The sequence below is a fragment of the Astyanax mexicanus genome, chromosome 2, assembly GCF_023375975.1.
Source record: "Astyanax mexicanus isolate ESR-SI-001 chromosome 2, AstMex3_surface, whole genome shotgun sequence".
Classification (NCBI taxonomy): Eukaryota; Metazoa; Chordata; class Actinopteri; order Characiformes; family Acestrorhamphidae; genus Astyanax; species Astyanax mexicanus.
The window spans coordinates 62,308,101-62,320,305 of NC_064409.1; the positions used below are offsets into that span (position 1 = coordinate 62,308,101).

General features: G+C 42.4%; 1 protein-coding gene across 2 annotated transcripts in view; it reads right to left on the reverse strand.

Annotated features, from left to right (window-relative positions):
* Positions 1-12,205, reverse strand: part of LOC103037929 (uncharacterized) — an 83,958-nt gene that overhangs the window by 41,182 nt on the left and 30,571 nt on the right. The window contains exon 1 of one of the 2 annotated variants that reach the window (XM_022672140.2): positions 10,189-10,465. The exons of the other annotated variant lie outside the window; for it this stretch is intronic. The gene's annotated coding sequence lies outside the window, so the exon portion shown is untranslated. Of the gene's footprint in view, positions 1-10,188; positions 10,466-12,205 lie in introns of those variants that run through there. 2 annotated transcript variants of the gene reach the window in all.

Sequence of the window (12,205 nt, forward strand, 5' to 3'; positions counted from 1 at the left end):
ACAGCATTCCCATTCCAGCTCCAAATCCGACACTTCAGTCCTCCTCTCCTCGTTCGTCTATACAAACAGCCCTGACCCAGTTCAGTGCGTCCACTCTCAGAGCAAAAACAGAAACAGCGGCCGTGCCTAAATCATAGGTAGGAAACACAATATAAGCACAGAGAAAAGAGAGGAAGAAGAAGAACGTGAAAGTGAAGTAAAAGTAAAAACACATGCATCAATAGGAAAACTGATGTCAAAATTAATTGCACAGTTATCATAAGCTAAATACTAAAATCTTCTTGAGCTGTCTCAGGTGTATTTGAGCATGGAAAGGTAGGAAGTACCTATGCCATTATTTCCTTAAGCTTCTAAAAAACATGCTCTGAAAGATCGACAGGTTATAAATAAAGAAGATTTTCAGCAAAGATCACTTTTATCAAAAATGTCTATATTTTAAAAGGTTGTATTACAGTTTTTTTAACTGAAACTTTTTAAACTTTTTTTTTTTTAATGGAAAGGTTCCCAATGTTTCCAGTGTCTCTAAAAATGCTGTTTGTTGTATTTAACAAGCTCCTGTAATCTAGCAATGGCAGCACAAGAGCTACAGCTTTAGCGCTGCTCAAGAAACTATGCAAAAAAAAAAAAAAGCACCATCCAAGACAACACAGCTCCGTTTAACGCTGATGACAGATCAGCGCTTTTCCTTTAAAAATCAATTCATCAGTTCATGAAAAGTAAGAGTAACAGAATTTCAACACAGTAATTAGTCACAGCTCTAGTTAACACAAAGGCAGCGTGACGGACAGGAAGATAAAGAGTCTGAGAAGAAGGGAACGAGGGTGAAGTGCGAGGACACTGAGAGCCAGGTGAAGAAACAGAATGAATGGAGGATGAAGGGGGCCGGGCTTGAGCCGTTTCCACAGGATCACTGGCACTGGCATATGAAGCATGCTGCACTACCACTCTGAATTTATCACCCAAGTCCTAGACAGATGAATCAGCCTGTCTGAGACCCTCCGCTTATGAATGAATGAATGAATTGTGAGGCCATTACAATGTGAGTGTTCATGCCCCTTACAAGTTTATGGGCATGTGTGTGGTATCTATACGCCTGTGTTTGTTCATGGGTCTGTGCACATAGGTGCTCCTGTGTGTGAGCCTTTTCTTTGCTTTCTCTCTCTCTTTCCTTTTTTTCAGATAAGTGTGATCACACTGACCCTTATTTTACCTTATACTTACCTTTTACTTTACACTTTGCACTTTGAGTGTTTGATAATGGTTTCTCCAAATGTGCATGTTGAAACTGCCCTTAATGAAATGAAAGTATATTGTTATATGTACTTTTTTCATCCTGTAAGCAGTAAAGGGTACCACTTTATTAAAATATAAAGGGTTATAAAGGGTTCATAAATAGTTTATAAAGAAGTTTATTAATGTTATTAATTAGGTTGTAAATAGTTCATGAACCATTAATAAGCAGTTACAACACATATTTAGAAAGGACAACTTTAACTACCCAGATTAATAATTTATTCAATAAACATAACATGCTGTATATTAACATAAAATAACAAAAAAAACATATTTTCTATATTATTTAATTAAATATGATCATTCCTACTGAAGAAAAAACTATATTCATAGCTTTATGTGTTGTAAGTACTTATTAATGGGTTATGAAGTATTTACAACATAATTATTACCATTAACAAACTCCCTCGTAGATTATTAATAAACCCTATATGAAGGAGCCTTATTTTAAAGTGGTACCCAGTAAAGAATAGGACTACTTTAAAAATTATAAAATTTCTCCTTCTATTTTGCCTCCAATTGCGTGACATGTGACTTTCACAGCCACAACAGCTGGAGGACTAGTTCTTTTTTGCTATGGCAAACTGTAGAGTCATCCTGTGCCAAATCCAACCAAGTGTTCACCAAAAGCTAGCATTGTATTATTCAGCAGAGCTTCTCCACACTGTCCTTCCACAGCAAACATGAACATTTGAACCGGAAACATTTGCAAAGTTCGCCCCCCACTTCTCTCCAGTAATTGTTTGAAGCAGTCAAGATCACCCCGACCGAGCAAACATGAGTGTTTGAGAGCCAAACAGTTCAGCAGCTCAATCGGCCACATGAGGAATGTGACAATGGGTCCTGACTATCAGCGGATCGGCCAGCTGATTCAAGCATCTCAATCGTCCCTCAGTCATCGAGGAAGGGCTGCACACAGTAAATCTGAGGGCAGGTACAGGAGCTGAAGCAGTGCTTAACTGAACCAGCTGAAGGACGGCATCCAAAAGTCCAACAGAAAAGTTCCCAAAAGGCTGGAACTGGGAAATGAATGTATGAGACTATTTACATGCAAAGTAAACACAAACACACAGTCCCACAAAAGCTCAGCCCATGGAGGTCAGTGTAAACATGCACACACTCGCTTGTGTATTTAAGGTTTCTTTTGGGGTTTCCAAAAAAAATGCACGTGCACGCCCACACTCGCAATGGGCACACACACACACACACACACACATTCTTTGGTGGCTTGAGGTGCTGGTTGCAATAACTGACAGTGTTAGTAACAAGGAATGGGCAATTCAAGAGCACATGACTTTTTAATCACACAACTTAAGCAGCATATTAGATGTTAGAGCTGCATTATAAAAAAAGAGAGATTACAGTACTTAAACAAGAAACTGAAAACTATTTTGGGAAACCGGTCTCTTATCTAGCAAGAGAAAAAGATCAGCTAATCTAAACTCTTCAGTCTCTTCCCAGGATTCCTTACCGTTCAAAACCTCGAGGAGAGTTTCTCCTTAAATATAGAGCATGACATCATCCTTGTTCAGCAGTCCCACTGATGGTCTGAACAACACTGAAGTGTCTAAACAATGCCACATCTGGAGCAAGATACAGTGGGGGTGGGGACGGACAGAGAAAATAAGAGAGAGAAAGAGAAAAAGAGAAAGAGACAGGGACAAAGAGAGGGAGAAAGGGAGTGGGAATGCAACGGAAGAGAGCGGAGATGAAAAAACGGGAAGCAGCCAGCTGTTTAGGCCAAGTGCCAGAGTGTCTGGGGATGTGCAGAGCTCTAATTTATGGGAGATTCCCCTCTCTCGTTCCTAACAGCCCTAGCCCTCAGCCAGAGAAAGAGAAAAAGAGAGAGAGAGAGAGAAAAAAGATAAAGACTTTATCGTCCACATCCGTCCCATCCTTTATTTTGCTCTCACTCAGTACATTCAGCTGACATCTATGCTAATCTACTCCTATCACTCTAATGACCTGGAACACGCAATGCTGTAGTTTCCCAACCTGCCCCGGCACTACAGCACATACCCTCTGTGCCTATAACTCTATCGATGACTCAGGCACTGCGTCTGAATCACGTCCACCAGAGCATCACTCTCTCAGCAGCGCGCCTGGGCCTTTATAAACAACACCTAAACTGAAATAAACTACATCCAGCCGTCTGAGCTCACTCTCCCGTGCTGCAGCTGATGAAACGTGTTCCGCAGTCGACTCCAGCGGATGCTCCCGGCTCCCTTAAGATGCCTAAAGAGAGTACGGTCTGTCCACTGGAGCGTGTTGACTGAAGAGCGGCCGTGACAGCTTCATATGAAGCCGAGGCCGGCCTCCTCCCGCGCCGGCCCAGCGCTGGCACCGAGCTCCTGTTGTCAGTGTCGGGGCTAATCAGAGTGCCGAGGGGTGTGTGCTTGGGGCAAACAGCGGGAGGCCGCAGGAGGAACAGATCAAGTGCTCAGGTTAATTGTCTGTCTGTTCCACTAGGATGGGCATTGTCTCTCTCAAAACATGCTCTGGGCCAAGAATGTGCACCATCAGGACACTGGCTCACTCCATCTTTCTTATTCTGCACACGCTGAGGACCTATATTCATATCTATATCTATATCTATATCTATATGACTGTGAAGGTACATAAAGCAACTTTCATTGCATATATTCTTCATTGCAAAAAACACTAGAGACTTAAAGCCTATTGCATCAGTGTGTTGATCTGAAGGTGGTTTGAAGGTGATTTGAATGACTGATACCGACAATTCAAGGAATATGGGACTAGTATTATTTGTTTGCAAGGCAATGTTCCATGAAAGCTAAAGTTGCTGCGATGCTACACTGACCTAAAGATATGATTATGGATATCTCAAGTATGTTTACACAAACAGTTCAAGCTGTGCTGTCTACTGTGTGATGTAATGCCTTCTATCAATATGTATTCACCAAATACTAGGGTTGGGCGAAATGGCTCTAAAATAATATCAGAATATTTAATGGTATTTTCGCAATAACGATATTCTGAACAATAATACTGAATACACTGAATTAAAAAAAATATATTTCAAGAATATACTACTGCAACAAAATGAAATTCTAATTTTATTATTGCATACAATATGGTATGGTACACTCCCTAACTGAGATATTAAAAAAATAAAATTTTATCAGATATGTAACAGAAGTCAATGATCCAGAATGTCATGATACTAATAATGCACTCCAAATATTTCCATGTATCCAGGACTGAAGTAAAATAAATGATACTGGACATATATAATCTGTCTCTAGTAGATATAGAATGGAAAATGAGAACAGTGTGATTTTGTTTCTTTCGCTGAAAAAAAGCAAAAAAATATTTCAGGGTATAGTATCGTTCGTAATATTCAAAAATGTTGCTGATATTATTGCGTACAAAACTCCAGAAATTGAAAGATCTCATCCATTAGGCTTCCACAAACAGACCTTTCTATTATAATAGTGATGATAATTCATGCCACCCTTCTCTGAGCATGATGGCCTGTGTTCAAACTCACTCACATGATAGCACCTCATCACTTACACAGGCGGCAGTTTACATACATACTTCTTTCAAATGACTTTTAATGTATCAGTTTATGTGTTTAGGCTCTTTTGAGCAGATTGTTTTGTTTTATCCATTGACACATGAAGCTCCAACATGTCTTGTCAAACTGCCACTCATACAGCAATATTCTTTTTGTTTTTGGCAAGCATCAAACTGACCAGTGAGGAGAGGAGGACCTAAAAAAGGGGCTACTGCTTTGACAGTTCCATTTTAGTGTCAATATATTCCATTACTGTGTAAATTGTTCCTCACTGTGAGCCTCCAAATAGCCATAGAAATGCTTTGTTATAATACTTAACCTTATTATACTACAGATCTTCCTCTCAGTTCCAATTTGCTATCTGCAACTCCCCTCCTCTAATTCCTTCTCTCACTCTCTCTCTGTCTGAGTTCTGTGGGGGAGATGAGACTGCCTGTATCATGATAGGTGCAACCTGACATACAAGAGACATCCAGCTCAATGGAAAATATGTGTGTATGTGTGTGTGTTAGTGTGTGCGCGTGTGTTTGTGTGTGTTAGTGTGTGGTGTCCGACTCCCCTCCTTTCTCCTTTGGGTCATGTGTTTTGAATTAGTAGTGTGCAGAACGTGCAGACACCCCAATCATCCACAACTAGGAACAATGAGGCAACATCAACAACAACAGCTAAAAAAAATATATATATATATATATATATATATATATATATATATATGTGCGTGTGGGTGTGCGTGTCAGTGCATCTTTACAGGTGGCAAATCATACGTTTGTTCCTGGGCTTGAGATGCTGATCTTATTATAATGTGTTTATATGCGGGGGAACGCTTGTGTGTTTGTATGTATATAGACACTGTAATTATTGGGGAGCGCTGTGTACCAAACAGAGGTAATCTGATGATGTTTCAGAGGCATCTTTAGAGCGACTGAAGAGTCTTCACCTAGTCTTTACTATGCAGACAGACAAGCACACACACACACACACACAAACACAGAGATAAACCATGGCATGCCATCAGTCTACAATGTCTTATTGATGTGCACGAACATCTTTAAATGTACTTGTCCCTGATTGCAAGCCTCTATTAGAGCAATCAGAAAACAGGAGATTACCCACAAGCACGTTTCGCCACAACACCCTGGCATTTCCCCTCGTCTCGCTCGGCACTGATTTATCAGTTCCTACTGAGAGAACAGCAACTCAGCACTTCTGATCTGCTCATCAGGAGGAGAGCAGGCAACTGTGGCCATTAGTATGAATTAGATTTGGTGGAGACGCTTCGCCGTGCCAGAGCTAATGTGCTCTTTAAAACAGGTCAAGGGTAGACATTTGGAAATTAGGTCAGTATTAAATTTGATGTGCTGCAGAATAGCATATGATACTGGTGGTGATATCTAGGTAGGGCTTGACGAGTGGCCCTGCGATATGGATATAATATGATTATGATACTGATGTGAACAATATAAAAGATGCAGAAAGTCTAAAAATGTATCTATAAATATCAAAAGTATCTATAAATGTCTGACAAATAACTTACAGCATGTGATTGTACTGAATGTCTGTATTGAAATGCCAGATGCTGTAATAATGTATTTGAATTTGAATTGAATTTACACCACTGATTTTATGCTACATGCACTTCCTGTCCACATTTGCTTTCCAGTAATAGATGAACTATAACTTAAATAATATAATATGACCTAAAGAGTTTTGTTTAACCTGAATAAATGGAGATGCACAGTTGAACACATTAGTTCTTAAAAGTTTAAAAGAGAGTGATTGGCTAATCCATAATCAGTTAATGGATTAATTAAAATTCGTTGTGGTTCGAGATTAGAAAATATTGCAGAGGAACATATCGTCGCTGTTCAATGAAAATCTCCATTTTTGTCGATTTTTAGTTTACTACATAATTTGGACAGACAAACTGTCTCTTTCTCTGTGCCAATTTTTTTGATGAAGGGACCAATAGAAATACTTCAAAATGACTTGAAATAAACTCTTTTTACATTGACTTTCATTGATAATTTAGAAGGTTTTTTCTCTCTCCTGTGAAGTTGCAGTTTTGGAGATACTTCTTTTTCATTGGACAGCGATGATATTGATGACAAAATGCAGCACTCTCGCCGTGTCTGATGTGAAATGGGCTTTATGGAGTTATCGCTACACTTTATTGAGTCAGTCTTGGTCTGTGCTTTAACACACAGAGCACCACTATCTGCATGCGATTCAACAACAGTAGTTGGTGGGTGAGTGACTGCAGGGCTGGTGTGTGTGTGTGACTGCAGGGCTGGTGTGTGTGTGACTGCAGGGCTGGTGTGTGGGTTTGGGGGCTGGGCATGTGTTGATGTGTCAGAGATTGCCAAGCCTGTGAGCAGTGAAAGTCAGAGGAAGTGTTGATAGCCCTGTCCTGTTGTGTGTGTGTGAGAGAGAGAGAGAGAGAGAGAGAGAGAGAGAGAGATATTGCGTGAGACTGTTTATAATATATATATATATATATATATATATATATATATATATATATATATATATATATATATATGTAGCTTTGAGCCACTGTGTGTGTGCATGTGTGTATGTGTGTGTGTGCTTTAGGAAACATCAAATCAAAGCAATTGTCTGGCCTGCAGGGTGGTAGGGATCAGATGTGTATGCACAATCGCCTTTCATGTCATGTCTAACAGTGAGAGTGGCAGGACGTGGTCCTCAAGCTACATTAAGCTTTGATAAACATGCGCACCCCACACCCCACCCCACCCTCCTCTCTACAACCCAGCCCTCCGCTAAGAGGAAATAAACAGAAACTGACTTCCTCTGTGACCTTAGCACCACGACAACGATATCCAGCAACAGTCCCCAGTGACCCGGTGACCCAGTGACCCCGGTAACACTGTTTTGGAAGAATGCGTGAAACAAATAACTGGATTACAGCAAGAACCAGAGAGACAGACATAGAAGAGAGTAAGATATAGAGTAAAAAATAGAGAACAAGATAAAGAACAACATGAAGAGAGAAAGATAGTACGATAGAAGTAAAGTACGACTGAGAGAATATAGCAGACGTGCAGTTCCTGGGTCATGCTCTTTGACACTGATGTTTTCATTTGGGATGTTGTTCTTTCACCAAAGACTTCCACAGGAGGAGCAAATGTACCATAACTCACACAGAGCACAAAGAGCCACTGTGACACAGAGTCAGACAGACACCCCAGCATTCTGCATTATAGATGCCACAAGTCATACCACCTACAAGACCACCTTCTCATCTGTAGCCTGTCAAGTATAAGATCTTTCAAAGTTTGGAAAGAAGATGAGCAGTCCTTTGGTTGCACCATCCTCATTCCACAGTCAGTAAATGTAACAATGCCACAGAAGATGGGCCAGCTGGGGTGAGCAGCAGTATATCTTCAGTAGATCTGCCTGTGGGAGACTGCAGTGTTGGCTAATGGTAAAATGACTCTGTTTTATTATTTTTTTACTAGGCCTTTTGCTAGTGGCTGTGGAGCTTCATGACTAGTGCACTGAGGCACTCAGTGAGCTGTTCCCTCCTGCAGTGGAATTCCTGCACCCTGAATAATATGCATCACCCACAGTCTCAGGCTCTGTTTGCTATGGACACTGTTAAGGTCTGTGCAGGAGACAATTACACATTTAGTGATTAAAGTGAAATACACCAGACAAATAATGCATTCCTGTGATTTTTAACTTTTTTTGCTCCTTCCCAGAATCTTCTCAGCATTCCTTCCTTGAATTTACTCAGCATTTCTTCCCAGACATGTCCAAAATCCATCTTGCTATGAGTTTCAGCAGCAAGTTATTTTAGCTTTTCTAAACGTCCAGTCCTTCATCCCAAACATTTGCAATAGCACTTCTTTGCATCTTCTCTCCCTCCCCCCGTCTTTCTCTCTCTCTCTCTCTCTCTCTCTCTCTCTCTCTCTCTCTCTCTCTCTCTCTCTTTCACTCTCTCCTCTCTAGCCAGCTCTGGAAAGTCAATTTACACAGTTCACGGCTACAGCAGGTCTGTCTCCTCCATGGCAGACTCCTGCTTGTGTTTTTTCAATTAGCTCCGGCTCCTGTACACTATTCAGGAGAACATTTGGGAAACTATATTTCTCATGGCCCGGCACAAAAACTAATGGAAAGTCACTTAAGATTTTTCCGGTTAGAAGTTTTGGAAAGATCTGCCACCCTAAGAGAGGGAGAATGGTCACATGCATCTTGCAGAAACAGGTGAGAACTGAATGGATGGATGGACTGATGGATTGATGGATGAGAGACAAAGGGACTGAGAGAGGAGCTGAAAAGTAAAAAGCTGAGAGTTGGAGGCTGGAGTAAAGGCGGATGGGCAGAGCAGGAGGAGGCCAGGGTGACTGAGTGCATGGATGGACGGATTTCCCTGAGAATGTGGATCAAAAGCGGACTGGTCCGGATCTGCAGCGGCTGCGGGGCGAGGGGACGGATGCACAGGACTCACATCAAAGCTGCAGTGGCTGAGAGACAGATGAGAAGAGGAGGAGTCCCCCTCCCTCTCTCTGTCTGTCCCCTTTATATTTACACAGATGAGTCCAAACAGCCCTCAGCATCCCTCTGGCCATGCAGCTCAATCAACACAGCAAATCAACAGGCCAGAGCCAGCCATGCGCAACACAAACACACACAGACACACACTGTCCTCACACACATCTTCCAATCACAAACAAATACATGCCCATGCATGCACACACAACACAAGCTAAGCACTCGGACTCAATGACATTTCAAACCCAAGGCACAGCTACAAGTTTAAAAGCTACAAACAATTGGAAACACACTTATATCCAAACGTTTTACACATAACTCCATCAACTCCACTAAGATCCCCACAGTCACTACTATGTGAAATAAACAGAGGCACACAGAAAGGGTACAGTAGGTCAGCACAAGTGAATGCCAGCCTAAGAGAGCTGTGCTCTCACACACTGCTCACATTCATTTTCAATCATCCTAAATACTGCCTCAGTCTAGAGCAGCCTCACACTTCCAAACGAGAGAGAGAGAGAGAGAGAGAGAGACCTTTCCAGCGACACATGGCAGAAACACTGCCAACTGTCAAAAGTGTGTGTGTGTATGTATGAATGTATGTGACAAAAAAGTGTGTGCAGGTATGAAAGGGTGTATGTGTTTGTATGTATCACACTGCCATTTAGTGAATGCCATTAAGTCATTAAGTGAAAGTGTGTATTCAGGTATGGGAGGAGACAGACAGCCCCCCCATTCACCCACAGAGACAGTCAGACACACACACACACACACACACACACACACATAGACAGAGTCAGATAGAGTGTAGTCCAATGTCAGTGAAGTCAGCAGCTTACCTGTGTTTGTGTGCAGAGTCCACGTGTGAAGGCTTCATATCTGCCGCAGCAGTTCCTGTGCGGGACATTTAGACCCACTGCTCGTGTGAGAAGAGAGAGGGAGGGAGGGAGGGAGGGATGAAGAGGGGAGAGGGAAACAGAAAGAGAGAGAAACAAAAAAGAGAGAGAGAGACAGAGAGAGAGAGAGAGATAGAGAGAGGAAGAGAGGAAGAGAGAGAGGGGGAGAGAGAGAGAGAGTGAGCGTACTGGAACAGTGCAGCCCCCAGCCACTCCAACTCTAGAGTCTGTGGATGAAAAGAGAAGTCTTCATTACCAGCTGAAGGCCACGCCCCCCCTCCTTCTCTCTCTCTCTCACTCTCCTTCCCTCCCTCCCTCCCTCCCTCCCTCCCTCCCTTTCTCCCTCCTTTCCTCGCTCCCTCCCTCCCTCCCTCCCTCTCTCTCTTTCTCTTCCCTTGCTCTCCCAGCCAGTAGCACGCTCCAGGCCCGGTCCCAGCCAAGAGAGGGCCAACCATCTGCCAAAGAAAACCTCCAAGCACAGCTTACTGCCAGCACAGTGCAGCACAGAAAGAGAGGGAGAGATAGAGAGCCAAGGAGAGAGAGAGAGAGAGAGAGAGAGAGAGAGAGAGAGGACAGCTATGACAGCTGTAGAGACAAACAGACAGTGGAAGGAAAAGTGAAGAGAGGAGTGAAGGAAAGTAAAAAAAGAAAAAAAAGAAGAAGAAGAGAAGAGCACTTTTAATCATGGTTGTTGAGCTTTTTAATTAAAGTGAGCAGCAGAGGAAACGTCAGATCAAACAGGCTGTTTAGCTCACGGGGTGGCAGGAATCAGATGTTTCTGTGTATGTGTGTCATCATCCACTCCGGCTGCATTCATGCAGTCAAAAGAAGAGGGAAGATAACTCTGCCTCCCACCCCCTCAAACCCCCCCCCCCCCAAAACACACCCCTGTCCTCTCCCTCACTTTCTCCTTCTCTCATCCACTGCCAAAGTGAACGCTGTCCCCTTTCGCGGAGAAAATCACTCTTTAAGGAGAACTGCATACTGTCTATAATTATGAGTGGGGTTGGGCAAGGAGACCAGCTCTAGGAGCCCTTCCCCCACCACCACCACTACCACCACACGCACACACACACACTTATACACACTCATACACACACACATATATATACACACACTCCAGTCTAGGCCAAGCTAAACCAGGGCACTGCACACAGACTAAGTCACAGAGAGACAGTTGAGACTTTAATCTTTTTTTCAAAGGCCGTATTTATTCAGGCCGACAGAAACATGGGAGAAATGATGTGTGCCTTGAAAAGATACAATTATGGAGCGCACGCTGCAGTGGAAAATGACAGCATTACGATGAAAAAAAAAACCCACTCGGTAGCAAAAAGTCATCTATTTTCCCTTTTTCACAAACTCAACACCAGCTTAACTAAAGCATCAAAGGCTTCTTTGTTCAGAAACGTTATTTTTCGGGTTTTTTTGGCGTCGCTCTCTTCGGAAAGTACTGTATGTAAATGAAGGCTAATATTAAAGCACTGCGGTGTGTGTCAGTAGGAGCACAGCCCCACCCATAGGAGCCAATGTCTCTTTCTGCCCCCCACCAGACACACACACACACCAAAGTGTGTTTACTGCACTGCCATGGCTACACAAACCCAAAAAAGAATTAACCCCTGCTCCTTTTATTGTACTAGAGCCAGAGAAAATGACTAAGAGAATGAGTGGGGATATATCACAGTTTTTAGATGAAAGCCTCCTAAAGTAGCAAAGTCTGCAACCTAACCAAAGTAAAAAAAAAAAAAGTGATGCAGAGTCTGCCTCGCAAACACAAGCTACCCCTTTTAAACAACACACAACACTGCACATCATCAAATGTCACATTCTCATGAACTTGAGCTCACACCTCATACCGCACCAATACAAGACAGACATAACAATAACAATGGATGAACATAGTCTGCCCAGAGGTTTCCTTTAGACAGACAGCTAACTGTGATCTGCCTAACGGATC